The sequence below is a fragment of the Balaenoptera physalus genome, assembly GCF_965194825.1.
Source record: "Balaenoptera physalus genome assembly, chromosome: 3".
NCBI lineage: Eukaryota > Metazoa > Chordata > Mammalia > Artiodactyla > Balaenopteridae > Balaenoptera > Balaenoptera physalus.
Genome location: NC_138890.1, coordinates 162475872 through 162493089, shown reverse-complemented (window position 1 = coordinate 162493089; position 17218 = coordinate 162475872). Strand labels below are relative to the sequence as shown.

The window sequence follows — 17218 nt, the reverse complement described above, 5'->3', positions numbered from 1 at the left end:
ATTTTAATTGAGATATAGTTGATTTACAACGTTGTGTTAGTTTCTGATATGCAGCAAAGTTTTATATATGTGTGTGTGTGTATATATATATATATATATATATATATATATATATATATATATTCCTTTCCGTTATGGTTTATTACAGGTTATTGAATGTAGTTCCCTCTGCTATAAGGTAGGACCTTGTCATTTATCTATTTTATGTATAGTAGTTTGTATCTGCTAATCCCAAACTCCTAATTTATCCCTCCCCCACCCCCTTTCCCTTTTGGCAACCTTAAGTTTGTTTTCCATGTCGTGACTCTGTTTCTGTTTTGTAAATGAGTTCATTTGTATCATATTTTAGATTCCACATATAAGTGATATCATATGATATTTGCCTTTCTTTTTCTGAATTATAATACTTCACTTAGTATGATAATCTCTAGTTTGGCTTTTTTAGATTCCACATATAAGTGGTATCATGCAATGTTTGTCTTTCTCTATCTGACTTACTTCACTTAGTATAATGCCACAAATGGTAGGATGTCATTTCTCTTGGATGAATAATATTCCATTGAATATATATACTGCATCTTCCTTATTCATTCATCTGTTTCCATATTTTGACTATTGTGAATAATGCTGTAATAAACGTAGGACAGACATCTTTTCAATATCTGGTTTTCATTTCCTTTGGATATATACCTAGAAGTGGGATTACTGGATTATATGGTAGTCCTATTTTTAATCTTTGAGGAACTTCTATACTGTTTTCCATAGTGGCTGCACCAGCTTACAGTCCCGCCAACAATGCACCCTTTTCTCTACATCCTCATCAACACTTGTTATCTCTTGTCTTATTGATGACAGCCATTCTAACAGGTATGAGGTGATAGATATCTCATGGTGGTTTTGATTTGCATCTCCCTGTTGATTAGGGATGTTGAACATCTTTTCATGTACCTATTGGCCATTTATATGTCGTCTTCGGAAAAATGTATATTCAGTTCCTCTGCCCATTTTAAAATCAGATTGTTTTTGCTGTTGAGTTGTATGAGTTCCTTATACATTTTGGATATTAACTCCTTATCTGATAGATGGTTTGCAAACACTTTCTCCCATCCTGTAGATTGCTTTGTCATTTTGTTGATTGTCTCTTTTGTTGTGCAGAAGCTTTTTAGTTTGATGGAGTCCCAGATATTTATTTTTGCTTTTGTTGCTTGTGCTTTTGGTGTCATACTCCCCAAATCATTGCCAAAACCAATGTCAAGGAGTTTTTTTTCTGTTTGCTTCTAGGAATTTTATGGTTCCAGTCTTAATTTGAAGTCTTTAACCCATGTCAAGTTAATTTTTGTGAGTGGTGTAAGATAGGGATCCAATTTCATTTTTCTGAGTGTGGTTACCCATTTCCCCAACACATTTATTGAAGAGTATTCTTGGCTCCTTTGTCAAATATTAGTCAATTATATATGTGGGGAATTATTTCTTGGGTCTTAATTCTGTTCCATTGGTCTATGTGTCTATTTTTTGCTAGTATCATACTGTTTTGATTACTATAGCTTTGTAATATCATCTGAAATCAGGATGTGTGATGCGTCCACCTTTGTTCTTTTTTCTCATGATTACTTTGGCTATTCAGGGTTACTTGTGGTTCCATTCAAATTTTGGTATTGGTTTTCCTATTTCTGTGAGAGAGTCCATTGGAATTTTGACAGGAGTATTTTGCAGGCATGATCCCCCTTGTGTGAACAGGAAGACTCTAGTGAGCCTGACAGTCCTGTTGGATATTGTGGTAGGGTTAGGATTCCCATAAGTTCTGTGGCAGCTGCATGTGGAGAATTTTGCTGTTTGATTCTGTCTACCCTGTTAGCTGAATCCCACTGCTGGGAAATTGTCACATCTACTTTGAATGAACTTATTAGGCAAAGTGGGGTCCACGCGCCTCCATGTCAGAGAGTAGAGACTCAATTTGGTTTTCAGAACAGGTGCACGACTCTATGTGTGAATGGATATGTAACTATTTTTGCCTTTTTGTATGCATGCTTATCCTATGGTTGAAACATTTCAGGAGAGAAACTCAGTAGCCCTCATGAATGAGGTAAACTCTGTGTTCACCAGTGATGCCTAAAAAAAATTCTGATATTCATGAACGGGTTTTGGTCAGCTCCCATCAGTGTATTTGCTATGTCAACAAGTACTTAAGTTTTCTCCTTTAGTAGCACTGGAGGGGAAGGACTTTGCTAATTAGAAAGATGACTGGAGAATATGATGTGGTTTATCTCTAATTATTTTCTTCTTTACCTTTAGATGATACTTCTAAAAGGTATTTGGTGTTTGAAGAATTTTCAAAGGAGCCTTCCTTTTTATGCTTCATCTACCATGACGCTTTTTTTTTTTTCTCTCTGGGAGCAATGTCAGAGAACGGTATTTTGAAAGAAAATTCTGTTGCTGTGATTAAAAGAAACATTCACAATGTATAAAAGCAGTTTTATGTGGAAGAAGCCTAGTGCTGAAAGTGAGGTCAAGCAAAGGCTGGGAAATGATTTCCCAAAACCTATGTAAAGGGCATGTTAAAAAATCGTGGGACTTCCCTGGTGGTCCAATGGTTAAAAATCTGCCTTCCAATGGAGGGGACGCAGGTTTGATCCCTGGTCAGGAAACTAAGATCCCACATGCCGCAGGGCAACTAAACCCGCATGCCAAAATGAAGATTCCCCCATGCCGCAACTAAGACCTGATGTAGCCAAAGAAAGACAGAAAGAAAGAAAAAAGAAATAGAAATACCTTAAAAACATCTTATCCACAAACTTCTCTGGATTTAAATACACATAGTAGACATTTATTTGGTGACAAAGTAAAATGATATTTTGCAGACTTCACATGAAAATTAGAACATTTTGCTTATAGTTCTAAAATTAATACTATAGGAACACTAAAGAACAGATCAAGAAAAAAACCAAACTTATTAGGTAAGTAATAAAGACACTGAAAAGAGAAGAAGAAAATTGCTTGTTTGAAATATATTTGTCTTTTCAGAACTCTTGCCCTTTTGCTTATATTTTGAATGTGAGCACTCTGAGTTTCCAGGAAATGACGAAATGATTTGCCTTACAACATTCTCTTCCCTTGCTTGAGTATGCTGCTCGCGCTCTCATGCCATTAAATAAGAAATGACTCATTATGTGTGCTTTCCTTTCTTGCAGAAAATGAATTTTATTGGCACCTGAAGTTTGCACATAACACAGTTGCAACCACTTCATTTGTTGGAAGCAGGTAATAAAAATGAGATTTCCTTTAACAAAATGATATTCTGACATTCATAAAAATGAAGTATGGAATCAGTCAGCCCGCTTAGGAGAAGGCCATCTGACAAATGATAAAAGTTTACAATGTCAAAGTTGTTCAAGTAATAATATGCAAATTTCTACTGAAAAGGTAGGGAAAAAAAAATTCTTTTTACTGTAATGTACCCTATAAGGAACCCAGATTCTGTATGACAAGTTTGGATATGGCCAATGAAAACCAAGAGTTGGTACACTCTGACTTGCTCTAAAAAATTTGTAACAGATTGAGACTCAGAGAAAAATTAATTCTCCAGGAACCATAATGAAAGTGGGATAACTGGTTTTTGTCCTTTAAATGATGTGAATTTAAACAAATTCCATAATCTTAGGATAGAAGATCGCTGGACTAATAAAATATTGGTTAAATAATAAATCAATTTCAAATAAATGGATCTGATTTCTATATTTTTCTCCTAATTAAATTAATGTCACATTTATCTTTACTTTGTGATCTTGCAACTAGATCTTTAAATTGAATTTGTGGGAAGTAGAAAACATTATACATTTTTTCATACAAAACCTTTTATCAATTGTCTTCATTTCCACTTTTTGCTAATGAAGTGGTAATGACAAAACTGTTCAAGAAATAGTGGCTCACTCATAATTGAATGATTTTTTTTTTCCCAGCATAGATTGGGCAATATCTGAAGGTCTGTGGCTCAAGATAAAGCAGCTTATACTTCACAGATTTTTGTAATGCTTTGTGAGAAGATTATGATACAAACATAGTTTTATTTACTTTTTTAAGTTTCTTTTACTGTTTTGCCTCTGGGTCACCTTCTATCTTTTTCAGTTGAACCCTGATGTGAAATTGTTAATTTAAAAAACAGCATAATTAAAGCAAAATAGGAAGTCACTGTCATAAATGCCTCAGACTATGACAGTCAAAACTCATTACACATGATTTTTATTTTTGTATTTCACTACTTTCCTCTACTAACCAATATCACTGACAGTTTTTAAGTACAAATGAGTAAAAAGAAGTAATTTGTGTAGAATTATTGAATTTTACAATTAAAAGGAGATTTACACTTTATCTGTTCCAACTTCCTTACTTAACAGGTGAGACAGTGAGGGTTTTTGTAGGTTAAATGACATGTCTATGGTTACACAGGTCTTATGCCTTTAGTCTATTGCTTCTTTCCCTAACGTTGTGTTCAATTAGCTTATTGTGTCCTGGAAGTTCGAAAGCCCTTTGAATACTTTGGCTACTGGCTGTCCCCTATTTCTCCATCTGTGGTGGGCATCTGTTCTACATGCTTTGTGCTCCTTCCCAGGGATCTGAATCCTTATTTCCCATCTGACTCACTATCTCTAAGCTGGCCAATCCACTCACTTGCTCAAAGGGCTGAGTCCTAAGAATCACTTGGCTCAGGGGACAGCAGAAGGTTTGCAGTGGCCGTGATTTCCGCTGGTACTACTAATTATTCTTTCCCCATGGCTCATGCACACATGAATACACATTAGTTCTATTATTTAACTGTTGGAAAATGATTTTGAAAAATGATCTAAAATGGTGTGTATTTTTGCTAGTTTCAATAAAAGGGGGCCGTTCCATATTCATTGTTTGATACATTTTTATAATTACATTGAAAGAATCCAAAATAAGGCATAAATCCAAACCTTAATTTTGATAGAACCTGATCAAACACATAGTCTGAAAAATAAAATTAACTAGAGAGATTTTTAATTACGATTTTTTTTTGCCTCAGAAAATACAGGTTTTGAAAGAACAGGAGCATACATTTGAGTTATCATATTTGATTTTCTTTAGCTTTTTATTTGCAGGGAAATAGCAATCCAAAATTATGCACATTTAACCATAGATAGAAAGCATTAGGGACCTATTATTTTTATATTTCTCTCCTTTTTTTTTTTTTTTTTCTCTTTTTGGTGTGCTTTCTTTTCCTGATTTTGATATTGGAGTATGCCAGCTTCATGAAATAAAACTGTATATCCTCTCTTTTACCTTAATGAGGAGAACACATATAAAAATGAACAATCCAGGGACTTCCCTGGTGGCGCAGTGGTTAAGACTCTGTGCTCCCAATGCAGGGGGCCCTGGTCAGGGAAATAGATCCCACATACATGCTGCAACTAAGAGTTCATGTGCTGCCCCTAAGGAGCCCTCGAGCTGCAACTAAAGACCCGGCACAACCAAATAAATAAATAAATAAATATTTTTAAAAAAGAATGAACAATCCAGTTTCCAGAGGATATACCTACTTTAAACTATGCTATTATAATAATACATGTATCCCTTGCAATTCATATCTATTCAGACTCTAAGTTGTGATAACAAGAGTTCCAGTAGTAAGTTCAGATTACAAGGACCATTGTAAATTAATTATCTGAATACCTTCATGTCTTAAATTTTGGATACCAGGTAGTAAGAGTTTGGAATTGTAGGTATACCTTTCCTCCAAAGAGACCTATGTTACCAATTTTATCTGAATCTTTTCTGTTTCTAAGTTTGGAGAGTGAGAGTTTTAACAGAAAATATTACCAGCATTTTTGAGTCTGTAAGATTAGACCGTTCCACTACCAGGTTTCCTATGGACACTGGATTTTTTTTATCATCAATAATCTTGAAAGAGAGTTTTGGGAGAAGGACTTTAAGTAGGGGTGAGGTAAAGAGCCTCTTTTCACTCGGGGTTTTAGGAATGAGCTTACTTCTAGATTTTAAAGCATGAAAACATCTGGGGTAAATCCAGTGAAGGGCGTGTTAGGTGCGTGGTGGGATCAGTGGTATGACTCTGTTCAAGGGAAAGTGGCTGCCAGGTGTAAGAGAGAGAGGTGTGTCTGTAAGATTTGGGTCTCGGCTTGTGCAAGAGTCATAAATGATTCCTCTTACTCTGTAACCCATCCATGGCCTCTGACCTCCAGCACAGCCTATTAAAATGTGTCACCTGATTTCACTCGTAAATAGAGAGTTTAAAAGGAACTCGTTTCCATGTTCAGTTTGAAACAACATGGGTAATGTCCAATTCCCAGACTAAAGACACGAATTCCTATAGCAATCACTGGCTATAGACAGCAATGTCTAAGAGTATGATATTATGAGAGGTATCAACAGCGGAGGCAAAGGTCTGGCAGCAAAATATGATACCCTGAGTGGAAAAGAGTAATGCTAATATAAAAGCTAATGTTATTAATAATAATGGTGATGATGATGATGATGAATGACTGAATACAATTAAGGTCTATGTGCCTGGCCCTGTTTTAAGTACTTTTCATGACTCATCTCACTTGACCCTTATGACAACCTTATGAGTTACTATTATTATCCCCATTTTGTAGATAAAAAAAACTAAGTTGCAGAAGACTAAGGAAAGTCTAAGATCACACAGCTAAGAAATGTCAGAGCCAGATCTGGATGCCAGGCAATCTACCTGCAGAGCCCCTGTTCCTAATTGCCATATTATTCTACAAAATGATTCCACAGAGCTAGGGGATCTTTACATGAGAGCTATTATCTGGAAATAAAGCTGGCAGAGTCTTTTTTTTTTTTTTTTTAAAGGAGTAATGGTCTTCATTTGAAATCTTATTTCCAAACAAGTAAAGTTTGAGATATTTGGATTATACTCTATCTTACTGTAAATTTTATTGGTGTTAGTACTGAATTTCTTCAAGAAAACATGATTTTCTCTTAAGAAAGTCTTCAGGATATTTCAACCCATCTTTTAGGTATAAAATCTATTGTGACATATAAGGAAAATGGGAAAGTTAATTTCACAACATTCACCTCTGACATAGCTTCCAAATTATGTTGATGTTTATCTTGAAACTTAACATGATATTGTTTTAGATTTTAAGACATGGAAAAAAGAATCATTTTATTCTTGTATGTTTCCACAGGAGATATATGCACCTAAGTAAACTGTGAGTTATTCTATCTGTTGTCACATATTTCTTTGGAAGCCCAGCCATAGTGGGTACCAGCTGATGGTCTAAATAGTTTTGGGTGTTAACATAGTATCATGGCCTGTTAGGGCTGAAAGAGACCTTGGGGCCAATCCTGTCATTGGGAATGAGGATGGGAAAACTGAAGCTCAGGACCAAGGACAGTGGTGGAAACTGTGGTATCCCCAATAGCAGTTATATATTGTTTGAGAGGGTGGAGAACAGAGAGTCGATTTGATGCCCAATCTCTTTCAGCTGCAATCACACTGTTGGTCATTTGGAATGTGTGTACTGAGAGAACAAATTGGAAGTTAGAATAAAGTAGGTTGCTCTTGAATTAGGAGAGGAATCTTATTTTAGATTGAACTTTACTTTCCTCACACTTATTTTTCAGGGCTAAGGATGGACAATATTTTCATTCCTCTCCCTTCACCTTACCTTTTTTTTCCTCCATCTTAGAATCATTACTGAATATTTTGGTTCTTCTTCTGATGTTTGAGAAAGAAATAATAATTTTTCCATTTGAATTTCCTTTCAATTTGCCTAATTAAAATTTGATATCATGTATCAAGTGATTCATCTGTAGTATTTATATCTAGTCATTTGGGCAAGAAGCCCTGCATACAAGCAATTATGTTGGGTAATACCCAATTATCCACATGCAGCTCAAGCAGATATGTGCTCTTTAAAATCTGCAAATGCCATTTCAGGAAACAAAACACAAAGTGAAACAGAAATATACTGTTCCTAGCCAAAAGCCTCTGTTGGAACAAAGTTCTAGATAACAACAATAAAAGAGCTAAACCAGGGCTTCTCTATCTTGGCACTATTAACATTTTGGGCAGGATAATTCTTTGTTGTGAGAGTTGTCCTCTGCATTCTAGAATGTTCTAGCTCTCTAAAGTGTACTCAGTGATGTTTTATAAATGATTCTCATCTGTGCATGCATTTCTTTTAGATACTGCAATCCAACGATGATAAACAGCATGGCCTTTCAAATTTCTAAAAGTACAGGTTAAAAAAATCTAATAGGTTCCATGTCCTGGCTATTGTAAATAGTGCAGCAATGAACATTGTGGTACATGTCTCTTTTTGAATTATGGTTTTCTCAGGGTATATGCCTAGCAGTGGGATTGCTGGGTCATATGGTAGTTCTAATTTTAGTTTTAATAGCCAGGACATGGAACCAACCTAAATGTCCATCGACAGATGAATGGATAAAGAAGATGTGGCACATATATACAATAGAATATTACTCAGCCATAAAGAGAAACAAAATTGAGTTATTTGTAGTGAGGTGGATGGACATAGATTCTGTCATACAGAGTGAAGTAAGTCACAAAGAGAAAAACAAATACCATATGCTAATGCATATATATGGACTCGAAAAAAAACCCAGAAATGGTACTGATGAACCTAGTTGCAGGGCAGGAATAAAGATGTAAACATAGAGAATGGACTTGAGGTCACGGGGTGGGAGCAAGAAGCTGGGTGAAGTGAGAGTAGTATCGACATATATACACTACCGAATGTAAAATTGTTAACTAGTGGGAAGCAGCAGCATAGCACAGGGAGAGCAGCTCGGTGCTTTGCGATGACCTAGAGAGGTGAGATAGGGAGGATGGGAGGGAGGCTCAAGAGGGATATGGGGACATATTTAGGCATATGGCTGATTCACTTCTGTATACAACAGAAACTAACACAGTGTTGTGAAGCAATTATACTCCAATAAAGATCTATTAAAAAAAAAACTAATAGGTGTTCACATGAATAGCAATTTTCAAAACACTTTAAAATAGCTTCTAGTTTTTCCCTCATAAAAGCCTTGTAAATTATGTTAGATGTTTGGTAATAGTATTTCCATCTTATAGGTGAAGAAACAAAGTCACACTTAAGGTCACATAGCCAGTTCATGCAATGATAGATTTAGAGCTTGAGTCTCTTTCAGTTGCAAAGCTCCTGTCGGGTCATCATGGTGAGTGGGGAGTGTGTGGCTGGGAGTGCTTGGGTTCAGGTCTTGGTCCTCCAATTACTAGCTTTGGGTAACTGGGCTAGTTGTTTAATCTCGCCATTTTTCAGTTTTCTCATCTGTAAAATAAGGATTACCCTATATAAAGTTAGAAGGTGCTTCAAAAGGTATTGTGAGGAATAAATGATCAGTGCTTGTACATAGTAAGTGCATAATAAATATTAGGTATTATTACTAACAATAGTAATGAGAATTATATAATTCTTCCTATTATTAAAAACGAATAATATAAAGATAGACTGCCTTGATTTGGGCCAAGCCCCATCACTTATGAGCCATGTGACCCTGCCATACTCATGTATCCTCTCTCTGCCTTAGTTTTCCTGACCATGGAAGATAGAAGGTGATAATGATGGGAGCTGCCTTATCTCACAGAGTTTCTGTGAGCATTAAATGCCACATAGTAAAGAGTCACTACATGTAAGTAATAATAATAATAGTTATTATTATTCACTAAATACACTAGCATATTTTCCAGACTCAGCTGGATTTAGCCTTGGCCTGAATAGTCTTGTCTGATACTACCTTTAACAGTCAGAATTTCTGTTTGTAAGCCAGAGAAAGCAAAGGCTAAAAGGAAGTTCTTGGACAAATACTGTTAGACAATCAGGGTAAGGCTGGAGGGAGGTCTGAGTCTGGTAGATGGTCAGACACGAAGAGAAGCCAGAAGTCTGGGATCAGAAACTGTAGTGGGAGTCGCCCAGCGGGACCAGAGTGGATGCTGTCACCGTGCTCAATAGCCTCCAGGTCCTCACAAGCCCTGGAGAGTCCAAAACCCAGGAGAGGGGTCTGCCTGGCTTCCCCTGGACGTGTGGAGCTGGAGGCGGACAGCCAGCGTCCTTGGCCCCTGTGGTGCATGGGAACAGCCTCTCCCCAGAACTACACAGCACGTGGGAGGAAGTTCTAAACAGACTTGGTGGTGTTATGAGGAAGCCTGCATGGTGGGAAGACAAAGGGCTGTATCTCTTATGCTTTCCTGCCAGTGCATTTACTAGAGACGTGCGGGGGGGAGAGAAAGAGAGACAGAGAGTGAGAGAGAGACAATCTGAGGCTCTGGTTTTCCCCTCTAACAATTAGTCACTATGGTCCTATAAGTGAAATTTTATTTTTTTTTAATTAAAAAATTAGATCATGAGCTGCTTGTAAAATTTGGAGATTAATCCTTTGTCAGTTGCTTCATTTGCAAATATTTTCTCCCATTCTGAGGGCTGTCTTTTCATTTTGTTTATGGTTTCTTTTGCTGTGCAAAAGCTTTTAAGTTTCGTTAGGTCCCGTGTGTTTATTTTTGTCTTTATTTCCATTTCTCTAGGAGGTGGGTCAAAAAGGACCTTGCAGCTCAATATCAAAAAAACAAACAACCCAATCCAAAAATGGGCAGAGGACCTAAATAGACATTTCTCCAAAGATGATATACAGATTGCCAAGAAACACATGAAAGAATGCTCAACGTCATTAATCATTAGAGAAATGCAAATCAAAACTACAATGAGATATCATCTCACACCGGTCAGAATGGCCATCATCAAAAAAATCTACAAACAATAAATGCTGGAGAGGGTGTGGAGAAAAGGGAACCCTCTTGCACTGTTGGTCGGAATGTAAATTGATACAGCCACGATGGAGAACAGTATGGAGGTTCCTTAAAAAACTAAAAATAGAACTACCATACGACCCAGCAATCCCACTACTGGGCATATACCCTGAGAAAACCATAATTCAAAAAGAGTCATGTACCAAGATGTTCATTGCAGCTCTATTTACAATAGCCAGGACATGGAAGCAACCTAAGTGTCCATTGACAGATGAATGGATAAAGAAGATGTGGCACATATATAAAATGGAATATTACTCAGCCATAAAAAGAAACAAAATTGAGTTATTTGTAGTGAGGTCGATGGACCTAGAGTCTGTCATACAGAGTGAAGTAAGTCAGAAAGAGAAAAATAAATACTGTATGCTAACACACATATATGGAATAATTAAAAAAAAAAGTTCTGAAGAACCTAGGGGCAAGACGGGAATAAAGACACAGACCTACTAGAGAATGGACTTGAGGATACGGGGAGGGGGAAGGGTAAGCTGGGACAAAGTGAGAGAGTAGCACTGACTTATATACACTACCAAACGTAAAATAGATAGTTAGTGGGAAGCAGCCGCATAGCACAGGGAGATCAGCTCGGTGCTTTGTGACCACCTAGAGGGGTGGGATAGGGAGGGTGGGAGGGAGGCACAAGAGGGAAGAGATATGGGGATATATGTATATGTATAACTGATTCACTTTGTTATAAAGCAGAAACTAACACACCATTGTAAAGCAATTATACTCCAAAAAAGATGTTAAAAAAATAAAATTAGATCAGTTTTTCTATTCTATGCCTGAGTGTTTTGAGTAGAGTCACGGTCAAAATGCCACTAGTGGGAATGACAATGAAAAATTACTGACTACTGAAGGAAATATTTAAAATGGTAAAGGAGAAAAAAGTTAAATCACTTCAGCTACTTTTTATGGGACACTTTCTATGCACCCAACACCAGACCAAGGCTGAGGGCTGAAGATGCAAAGAGCATGGGTTTTTTTCTCTAGGAAGCTAGTAATTTAACTAAAGCTAAAGATATGTTAAAACCCAAACCAAACAGAAGGTAGCTCTAATAGCATGTGAAAGTGTTTTAATGAAGACATATGCAAAGTGCTTTGGGATAACAGAGTAAAGACATGACTACTGTAATAGTGTGAGCTCAGAGCTAAAGTAGCACTTGGCCAGGAAAAAAAAGGGAAGGTGATATTCCAAGAAGAGAAAAATCAAAGGTGAAAGAAAAATCAGAAGAAAAAGGAGCAAATTCCAAGCCTGATGTAACTATCTGTCCCGTCACATCTTGTTTGTTTTATTGTCATTTTATGTCCCTTTTGACTTTTTTAAAGGAGATGAAGTTGCTGTGTAATAGTTAGCTGTCCCAATAGATCATGCTTGATGTAAAGAGCTATGTTTCTGGAATAATTTCATACCAGCAGTATTTCTGAAATTGCCCTCAACCTAGGACTGCCATGGAGAGAGCTGTTATGTAGCTGCTCTTTGAGGAAGGGGAGAAGTGCCAGCATTTAATAGGGAACAAAATATCTCCTCTGCCATTCTAATTCCATTTCAACATGACTTCAAGCTCATTTTGATAAGACTTAAATCAGCATAACTGGCTCAGGTGCAACTGTGGTTATATCTGTTCAGATAAGTGCTGCAGAGGGTGGCACAATTGTGGAATGAATTAGCAGCCTTAATTACCTACTAAAATTAATTAAGGTAAAAGCGGGCATTAGGACAAATGACCCATGTGGGCAATTAGAACAGTTCCAGATACATAAGATAAATCTGCCTCTCTTTTCTGCCTAATCGCAGTAAAACCATTCAGAATTTATCTCCTTTGAAAAAGTATTAAAAGAATCAAATAGGCTTTAAAAATACCAGTGTAGCCTGACTTTAAATAAAAGGTGGGAAATGATGATCTCAGATTTTGGTCTGCTTAGATCAGGGCTTGGCAGACTTTTTCTGCAAAGGGAAAGAGAGTAAATATCAATATATTAGGTTTGGGGTCTGTAAGACTGGGTGACAGCTGTTCAACTTTGCCCTCATAGGGTGAAAGCATCCATAGACATCATGTAAAGGAAAAGACGTGGCTGTGCATTAATAAAACTTCACTTATGGACACAAATTAAAATGTCACCTAATTTTCAGGAATCATGACATAGTCTTTTGATATTTTTTCAATGATTTATAAACATGTAAAAACTGTTCTTACCACTCAGGCAGACCAGATTTGTCCAATGGGCTGCAGTTTGACAACCCTTGTTTTTTTTTTTTTTTTTTTTTTTTTAACATCTTTATTGGAGTATAATTGCTTTACAATGTTGTGTTAGTTTCTGCTTTATAACAAAGTGAATCAGCTATATGTATATATATATCCCCATATCCCCTCCCTCTTGCGTCTCCCTCCCACCCTCCCTATCGCACCCCTCCAGGTGGCCACAAAGCACAGAGCTGATCTCCCTGTGCTATGTGGTTGCTTCCCACTAAGTGTCTATTTTACACTTGGTAGTGTATATATGTCAGTGCTACTCTCTCACTTTGTCCCAGCTTACCCTTCCCCGTCCCTGTGTCCTCAAGTCCATTCTCTACTTCTGTGTCTTTATTCCTGTCCTGCCCCTAGGTTCTTCAGAACCATTTTTTTTTTTTTTTTAGATTCCATATATATGTGATAGCATATGGTATTTATTTTACTCTTTCTGACTTACTTAACTCTGTATGACAGTCTCTAGGTCTATCCACCTCACTACAAATAACTCAATTTCATTCCTTTTTATGGCTGAGTAATGTTCCATTGTATATATGTGCCACATCTTCTTTATCCATTCATGTGTCGATGGACACTTAGGTTGCTTCCATGTCCTGGCTATTGTAAATAGACCTGCAATGAACATTGTACATGACTCTTTTTGAATTATGGTTTTCTCAGGGTATATGCCCAGTAGTGGGATTGCTGGGTCCTATAGTAGTTCTATTTTTAGGTTTTTAAGGAACCTCCATACTGTTCTTCATAGTGGCTGTATCAATGTACATTCCCACCAACAGTGCAAGAGGGTTCCCTTTTCTCCACACTCTCTCCAGCATTTATTGTTTGTAGATTTTTTGATGATGGCCATTCTGACTGGTGTGAGGTGATACCTCATTGTAGTTTTGATTTGCATTTCTCTAATGATTAGTGATGTTGAGCATTCTTTCATGTGTTTGTTGGCAAGCTGTATATCTTCTTTGGGGAAATGTCTATTTAGGTCTTCTGCTCATTTTTGGACTGGGTTGTTTGTTTCTTTGATATTGAGCTGCATGAGCTGCTTGTAAATTTTGGAGATTAATCCTTTGTCAGTTGCTTCATTTGCAAATATTTTCTCCCATTCTGAGGGTTGTCTTTTTGTATTGTTTATGGTTTCCTTTGCTGTGCAAAAGTTTTAAGTTTCATTAGGTCCCATTTGTTTATTTTTGTTTTTGTTTCCATTTCTCTAGGAGGTGGGTCAAAAAGGATCTTGCTGTGATTTATGTCATAGAGTGTTCTGCCTATGTTTTCCTCTAAGAGTTTGAGAGTGTCTGGCCTTACATTTAGGTCTTTAATCCATTTTGAGTTTATTTCTGTGTATGGTGTTAGGGAGTTTCATTCTTTTACACGTAGCTGCCCAGTTTTCCCAGCACCACTTATTGAAGAGACTGTCTTTTCTCCATTGTATATTCTCGCCTCCTTTATCAAAGATAAGGTGACCATATGTGAGTGGGGTTATCTCTGGCCTTTCTATGCTGTTCCATTGATCTATATTTCTCTTTTTGTGCCAGTACCATACTGTCTTGATTACTGTAGCTTTGTAGTATAGTCTGAAGTCCAGGAGCTCGATTCCTCCAGCTCCGTTTTTCTTTCTCAAGATTGCTTTGCCTATTCGGGGTCTTTTGTGTTTCCATACAAATTGTGAAACTTTTTGTTCTAGTTCTGTGAAAAATGCCATTGGTAGTTTGGTACGGATTGCATTGAATCTGTAGATTGCTTTGGGTAGTATAGCCATTTTCACAATATTGGTTCTTCCAATCCAAGAACATGGTATATCTCTCCATCTGTTTGTATCATCTTTACTTTCTTTCATCAGTGTCTTCTAGTTTTCTGCATACAGGTCTTTTGTCTCCTTAGGTAGGTTTATTCCTAGGTATTTTATTCTTTTTGTTGCAATGGTAAATGGGAGTGTTTCCTCAATTTCTCTTTCAGATTTTTCATCATTATTGTATAGGAAGGCAAGAGATTTCTGTGCGTTAATTTTATATCCTGCTACTTTACCAAATTCATTGATTAGCTCTAGTAGTTTTCTGGTAGCAGCTTTAGGATTCTCTATGTAGTATCATGTCATCTGCAAACAGTGACACCGTTACTTCTTTTCCAATTTGGATTCCTTTTATTTCTTTTTTCTTATCTGATTGCTGTGCCTAAAGCTTCCAAAACTATGTTGAATAATCGTGGTGAGAGTGGACAACCTTGTCTTGTTCCTGATCTTAGAGGAAATGGTTTCAGTTTTTCACCATTGAGAGCAATGTTGGCTGTGGGTTTGTCGTATATGGCCTTTATTATGTTGAGGTAAGTTCCCTCTATGCCTACTTTCTGGAGGGTTTTTATCATGAATGGGTGTTGAATTTTGTCAAAAGCTTTTTCTGCATCTATCGAGATGATCATATGGTTTTTCTCCTTCAGTTTGTTAATATGGTTTATCACCTTGATTGATTTGCATATACTGAGGAATCCTTGCATTCCTGGGAAAAACCCCACTTGATCATGGTGTATGATCCATTTAATGTGCTGTTGAATTCTGTTTGCTAGTATTTCGTGGATGATTTTTGTATCTATGTTCATCAGGGATATTGGCCTGTAGTTTTCTTTCTTTGTGACATCTTTGGTTTTGGTATCAGGGTGATGGTGGCCTCGTAAAATGCGTTTGGGAGTATTCCTCCCTCTGCTATATTTTGGAAGAGTTTGAGAAGGATAGGTGTGAGCTCTTCTCTAAATGTTTGACAGAATTTGCCTGTGAAGCCATCTGGTCCTGGACTTATGTTTGTTGGAAGATTTTTTATCACAGTCTCAATTTCAATGTTTGTGATTGGTCTGTTTATATTTTCTATTTCTTCCTGGTTCAGTCTCGGAATGTTGTGCTTTTCTAAGAATTTGTCCATTTCTTCCAGGTTGTCCATTTTATTATCATATAGTTGCTTGTAGTAATTGCTCATGATGCTTTGTATTTCTGCAGTATCAGTTGTTACTTCTCCTTTTGCAGTTCTAATTCTATTGAGTTAAGTCTTCTGTCTTTTTTTCTTGATGAGTCTGGCTAATGGTTTATCAATTTTGTTTATCTTCTCAAAGAACCAGCTTTTAGTTTCATTGATTTTTGCTATTGTTTCCTTCATTTCTTTTTCATTTATTTCTGATCTGATCTTTATGATTTCTTTCCTTCTGCTAACTTGAAGGGTTTTTTGTTCTTCTTTCTCTAATTGCTTTAGGTGTAAGGTTAGATTGTTTTTTTGAGATGTTTCTTGTTTCTTGAGGTAGGATTGTATTGCTATAAACTTCCCTCTTAGAACTGCTTTGCTGCATCCCATAGGTTTTCGGTCATCGTGTTTTTACTGTCATTTGTTTCTAGGTATTTTTTGGTTTCCTCTTTGACTTCTTTCGTGATCTCTTGGTTATTAAGTAGTGTATTGTTTAGCCTCCATGTGTTTGTATTTTCTACAGAATTTTTCCTGTAATTGATATCTAGTCTCATAGCATTGTGGTCGGAAAAGATACTTGATTTGATTTCAATTTTTTAAAATTTACCAAGACTTGATTTGTGACCCAAGATATGATCTATCCTGGAGAATGTTCCATGAGCACTTGAGAAGAAAGTGTATTCTGTTGTTTTTGGATGCAATGTCCTATAAATATCAATTAAGTCCATCTTGTGTAATGTATCATTTAAAGCTTGTGTTTCCTTATTTATTTTCAGTTTGGATGATCTGTCCATTGGTGAAAGTGGGATGTTAAAGTCCCCTAGTATGATTGTGTTACTGTTGATTTCCCTTTTATGGCTGTTAGCATTTGCCTTATGTATTGAAGTGCTCCTATGTTGGGTGCATAAATATTTACAATTGTTATATCTTCTTCTTGGATTTATCCTTTGATAATTATGTAGTGTCCTTCTTTGTCTCTTGTAATAGTCTTTATTTTAAAGTCTATTTTGTCTGATATGAGAATTGCTACTCCAGCTTTCTTTTGATATCCATTTGCATGGAATACGTTTTTCCATCCCCTCACTTTCAGACTGTATGTGTCCCTAGGTCTGAAGTAGTTCTCTTGTAGACAGCATATATATAGGTCTTGTTTTTGTATCCATTCAGTGAGCCTGTTTCTT

General features: G+C 36.6%; 1 long non-coding RNA gene and 1 pseudogene across 2 annotated transcripts in view; one reads left to right on the top strand and one right to left on the bottom strand.

Annotated features, from left to right (window-relative positions):
* Positions 1 to 17218, bottom strand: part of LOC309656924 — a 1002835-nt gene that overhangs the window by 253285 nt on the left and 732332 nt on the right. The gene's annotated exons all lie outside the window — the stretch shown is intronic.
* Positions 3455 to 17218, top strand: part of LOC309656839 (E3 ubiquitin-protein ligase RNF167 pseudogene) — a 45267-nt pseudogene continuing 31503 nt past the window's right edge. The window contains exon 1 of the transcript XR_014268338.1: positions 3455 to 8705. The product of XR_014268338.1 is annotated as an E3 ubiquitin-protein ligase RNF167 pseudogene (transcript). The remainder of the gene's footprint in view (positions 8706 to 17218) is intronic.